This window comes from Capsicum annuum, chromosome 3 (assembly GCF_002878395.1).
Source record: "Capsicum annuum cultivar UCD-10X-F1 chromosome 3, UCD10Xv1.1, whole genome shotgun sequence".
Taxonomy (NCBI): domain Eukaryota; kingdom Viridiplantae; phylum Streptophyta; class Magnoliopsida; order Solanales; family Solanaceae; genus Capsicum; species Capsicum annuum.
Genome location: NC_061113.1, coordinates 229,055,275 through 229,061,532, shown reverse-complemented (window position 1 = coordinate 229,061,532; position 6,258 = coordinate 229,055,275).

The window sequence follows — 6,258 nt, the reverse complement described above, 5'->3', positions numbered from 1 at the left end:
AGGTGCTAGCAAGTCGTCAAATTGATGACTTATCAACCCCCTAAACTTAAATTATTACTTGTCCTCAAGCAACCAAGAATAATTCAATAAGATAGGGTATTTAACTCAAATCCACCTAGAAGAAAGCTATATTAAAGGAATAGGCTAACAAAACTCTACTAACACTTTCCACTCATGTCATGGCAACAAGTAAACCAAAACTTTTCAGTGAGCACATATTTAGGAAGCAGGGATGCAAGTTTGCATCAAATGAATTTTCCAAATCACAAAACATCTTAAGATAAGACACAAAATCAACAAAGATTGTCTCAAGCTTCACAATGCAACTTAATTCACTCATTTACCCAAACCGATAGTAAAACATCACCCTCTACCCAAAACTACTAATGCCGCTCACTTGCAAGAGTTAACTGCACACATCAAAGATAATTTAATTCTTAAGGGAGCTCAAATAAAGAAAGAATTCACGCTCACTCTCACAAAGAAATTCAAGTACATCGAATAGAACCATAGGCTTGCCCTTTGTGTTTTTTGCCACTAATGTAGGCTTACCTAGTTTGGAATCACCAAGGTCTTGTGGGTCAAGATAAATGTTTAAGGTGCAATAAGGAATATATATGGATCAAGTGACTAAGAGACCTCCTTCAATGCAATCTCTCAATCCTTTCCACCCACAAAATTTTCAAACCACCCACCTTATTCTTTTTCAAATTATTTCCCATATAGTTCTAACTTTTTGTTCAACATTTACCAAACTATTCAAAGCCGCCATTTTCTTTCTTTCACTTCTTTGACTTTCAAGAGATTTTCTACCTATAAGCCTTTCTTAGCCCCTCACTCATTCAATTTTTTTTCAAGTTCTATGGGCTAGGCTATTCAATTTTATCATCAAGCACATCTCTTGTCTTTTAAGAACATGTATTGACAACCTTACACCCACCTTTCTTATCTTTTCTTTGATCATATTCTCTCAAATACACAACCCCCCAAACTTAAGATCCACTATTTAGAATCATACAACGCATCAAAAGAGGGTAAGTGCCAAAAGAGAGGTTTTCAAAAGGGTTTAGGTGTTTAGGCTATGTGATGGGTCAAAAAGGGCCTCGGGTCATCCTCCAAACCAAGCTTGTCTAGAATTTCACTTTGAATACACTCGGGGCAAGTTCTAGACTACACAAATGCACAAAAATTTTTCAAAAATGTCACCACTCAAGGCATCGTACTCATAGAGCAAAAAGTTAGTCTCCCAACCAATTTGAGCTTCATTAGTTACTCCGAGTCAATGAGTCATCCTTGTAAAGAGAGAGCCAAAAATTGAGTTTAATGGTCTCACTCAAAAGAAAACTCAAGACATCCTTGATCTTACAACTATATTTTTGGTTTTTTTCTCAAAGACATTTTATTCCTTGCCAATGAAATTTTGGAAGTATTTTCGAATTTTTTCTTCTTCCTAGTTAACCAAAATGACTAGATACTTCATCTAAGGATGTCGTCTCGTCATCCCTCATAGGTGAATTATTACTCGGTTCAACAAAGAAACTAAACTAAAATAAAGATCAAAAGAAAGAGAAAATAACAATTTGCTCCTTAGGAAAGAACCGAGTTTCGAAGAACCCTTGGAGTTTATTAGACACGTATATACAAAAGGCGACAAGAGTAATGCGCACAATAGGATACCACATTTAAATTAAGCACATGACACAAATTCAAAAACAAAACAACAATATTTGACATCATTATCAAGATGCCCAACAAGGGCCCATCCAAAGCAATGCCAATAAAAAAACACGCCCCACAAGGGCTAAAGTACACAAACATCAAAGTGATAAAATAGAATATGTCTCCACAATTTATCAAACCACATTCCATAAAATGAGACAGTAGGCACCGACCATCAAATAAATCATAATGATACCCCCACCCCCCACTAAAAACACTGCATTGTCCCCAATACAGAAATAAAAGAGAGTAAAGGAGGGTAAAGAGTCCCTGTGGTGCACTAGGTGCTCGGGTCCATGTCGGTGAATGATCGTACTATCTCAATAGGAGCCTCGTCAGATTAGGCTCCTCTCATCGAGTCTGCTATGAAGGGTGACTCATCATCCCTGAATAATTTCCCATGGAAAGTTTTTCCTTGGAGACATAGCTATGATAAATAAACAAAACAAAACCAAAACAAAAGACAAAAGGTAAAACATATTTTTGGAATTTTGTAAGTTATGAAAGAAAATAAAGACAAGAAAAGAAAATAGGATGCAAGGTAACTAATCACTAGAGTCCATGGGTTTCATTTATAACAACACTTAATCATTTAGGCATGACATTGTCTCACATTCTTCACATGTCTCAATAAGCTTTCCATCAATATAAGATTCGCCCAAATCCGATAACCGGGTCAGAAGTTACAACTATTTCAAGTTTCCATTGTAAAATAGGTTCATATTAGTCAGTGGCGCGCCGCGCCATAAGAGGAAATGGAATTTGGAAAATTCCAGTAAGGGTCTGCGATTATGGCGCGTCGCGCCAGGGCCCAAATTCAGAATTATCCATTTCCCAGTGTCTCAGTGCGATTTCCCCCGCATAGCGCCAAAGTTCTAGGTGACAAAGGAAGTGGCAACGCGATGACCCCGTTTCGCGCCATCCCTCAATTTTCCAATTTTTAAAATCCAGTGACACGGCGCGATAGTGCCGCGTCGAACTAAAGGTCCAGTTCGGGAAATTTTTTACAATTTTGAAAGACATATTCAAGGGTTAAAAGGGTCGATTTCCTATCCCTATTTAAACCCAATAACACGTGATTTAGTGATTCTTCGCCCAAAATATACTAGTTTATCTCAAGTTTCTCTTAAGAACAAGCTAGGGTTTCTATTGGGGATTCGAATTCAAGAAGATTTCACCATTAATCCTCACGAAATCACTAACTAAGGTATGCATAGTGTTCATTCATGGAATCCTTTCGTCCATGAAGCCCAAAAATCCCTTTTCTAAATTCAAGTTTATGGATTTTATTATGAATTTTATTATTGGGTTGCTCTTGTTCATGTGGATGATGAGAAATTGAATTTTACCCCATGTTGGGTGATAAATTTTATGTGGGTTGATTATTATAGATATAGATTCATACAAACCTAGGACTAAACCCTTGAATGATGAAATTAGAATTGAACCATGATGTTTAATTATTGTACAATGATGTTTACATGTATCATGCCTACAATATGTTTGATTAAATGCCTAGATGAAGGAAAAGTGCCTAACTAGCATAATACAATATGTTTGATTAAGTGCCTAGATGAAGGAAAAGTGCCTAACTAGCATAATACCACGAAATCCCCATGTATGTACAAGTTATGCCTATCACATGTTTTGATGAAATGCTTCTATAAATGTATTATGGATTATGATATTAATTATATGTTCAAGTAAGTTATGATTAGTCAGTTTTCTTCCATTGAGTCCTGGGGTTACTCGTGCCCGAACATTAGCTGGGTGCCTAGAGCCATGTCATGTTTTCACGATTCTCTCAGTCAAGCTATGAATTCTTAGACTTCAGACAGTCTCGTAACTCAGGAAATCTCCATAATCTTATGAACTCAGTCAGTTGTCAGATATTAGTAGTATTTCGTCAGTCAACGAAATTCAGTAACTCAGCCCATGTTTAGTTCAGTAAATCATGTTCAGAGTTTATTTAGATGGGAGTAGGAATTAGCACCGAGTGAAACCAATGATGGGAACACACACTATCAGATAAGGGTATGATTATTAGAAGTCATCCTTGCATTCCAGAACTATGTAGCCAGCATAGGTTAAGACATCAACACTGTCCGATGAGGGTTGATGAGGTGGATAAGCACTGTCAGATAAGGTCCCCACCGTTCTCTTTTGGGGACACTATCAGATGAGGGTCACCCACAACTTTTCCTTACTAGAGGCGCGGTATTGATACCCTTTCCAATTGGAGTTACAAATTGGACCCCAACTCAGCCATAATGGCATATTAGGGGCATGTCGGTTAGATTAATACTTCCCACAGTTTTATGTTATAGAATTAGTACTGTCAAAACTTCAACTTGGCCACTAGTTTAGGGATGATAAGGAGTAGCAACCTTATGCTTCACCCTATACTTATCAAGCAAAGCACCGAAGACTCGATTACAAAAATGAGAGTCATCATCACTAATAATTGCCCTTCGAGTCCCAAACCTCTTAAAGATGTACTTCTTCAAGAAAAAAATGACACTCTTGCCTTCGTTGTTTGGTAAAGCAATGGCTTCCACCCACTTTCAGACATAATCAATGGCTACCAAGATATATTTATTACTATATGAGCTCATAAAGGGACCCATGAAGTCGATCCCCCACACATCAAATAGTTCAACCTCGAGATTAGGCTTAAGAGGCATCTCATACTTTCTCGAAACACCACCTTTTATTTGATATTGAGGACACATTTTGACCAACTCATAAGCATCTCTATGAAGATTAGGCCAATAGTATCCACTTGATAAGGTTCAAGATCACCCGCTACAATGATTGGCAATGTACTATCTTCACCCAAGAAAACATATATAAGATGTGATAGTAACAGCTTAAGTTCGAGTTGAGGTGGTTCAATAATAGATGGCTTGGTGGGTGAACTCTCACGATTTTTCAAATCAAGATACAATTTGACCGGGTTCTTAGTGTAAGATCCAAGACCCGTCAATAAGGCTACCACCTCATCATATTCTTCAACCACCTCACTTCCAATATTCCACAATACACCCACCAAGGGGTCATTCACAAGATCCATTTCAACGGTGTTAGCTACCTCATCATCAACCACATCAATCACCAAAATAATTTACAAGTCCATAGGTTACTTCATGGACTTACACACGTTGAAGGATACTTCCTCATTGTTTATCCAAAATTTCATCTCCTCACATTCCACATCAACTAAGGCCCTTCCGGTAGCTAAGAATAGTCTACCAATAATGATTGGGACCTCATGATCAACCTTACAATTGAGAATCACGATGTCGGCCAAAAATATAAACCGGTCAACTTTTACCAAAACATCATACAACACCCTAATGGGCTTTTTGATTGAACGATCGGCTATTAGAAGCCTCATAGTGGTAGGCTTAGGAGCACCCAAGCCTAACTTTTGAAACATGGCAAATGGCATCAAATTAATACTTTCTCCAAGATCACACAATGTTTTTTCAAATTTGTAGACCCCGATAGTTCAAGGAATAGTAAATGCAATCGGGTCTTCTTTCTTCACCACCATTGTGCTAGACATTATAGTACTAAAATTATGGGTTACCTCAATTGTTTCAAAATCCATGACTCGCTTCTTTGTAACCAAGACCTTCATAATTTAGCATACCCAGACATTTCTTGTAAGGCTTCTAGCAAAGGAATATTCACCGATAAATTGCTAAACTTCGCAAGAAACTTCTTGAACTTGGTATCATCATCCTTCTTCTTGAGTCTTTAGGGGAATGGGGGAGGAATTTTGATTTGTGGAAATGGAACAATTGGAGTTTCATCCACGTTTGGAATATCATCATCAATCACTTTCGGAGTTTTCTCACTTTCATAATTTTCTTCAACTACCGTTGGTCGTTCAACACTTTTCTCATTAGGCTTTGGATCATTTTCAATTGATTCTTATAGCCGCTTTCTCTTTGATTGACTTATTCTTTATTTTCCTTTTCATTGGGGTTTTCACCAAGATCAACAACATCTTTACCAAAAGTCCGACCACTCCTAGTGACAATAGCCATGATGTGAGCATCATTTTTAGGATTGACAACTGTGTCACTAGGTAATCTACCCTTTGGTCTTGCATTAAGTTATGCTGAGATTTGGCCCAATTGAGTTTCAAGTTGCTTGATAGAGGCCAAGTGAGATGTCACCATTTAACTTAGTTGGGAGAAGTTACCTTTTATTTCTCTCACCATCTTATCGGTCCCCTCAACACTCATTAAAATCCGAGCAAGGGTATCTTCATTCTTGAGCTTATTCGGGTCAATGGAACTTGACTCTTTACCCTTTGCCCGATCATGTGGAGGTATGTACCAATCATGATCTCTCTCCTTATCTCTCCGATCCTGATCTCTATCATGATCTCTATTACGCCAATCTCTATCATGATCTCTTTCCTTCTAACCTTGATTCCTACCTTGCCTTTGATAGGTAGGGCGGTAACCCCCCGATTGGTTCAACAAGAACCAAATTTCTTCATCAAGGGACTCCATTTACTCATCA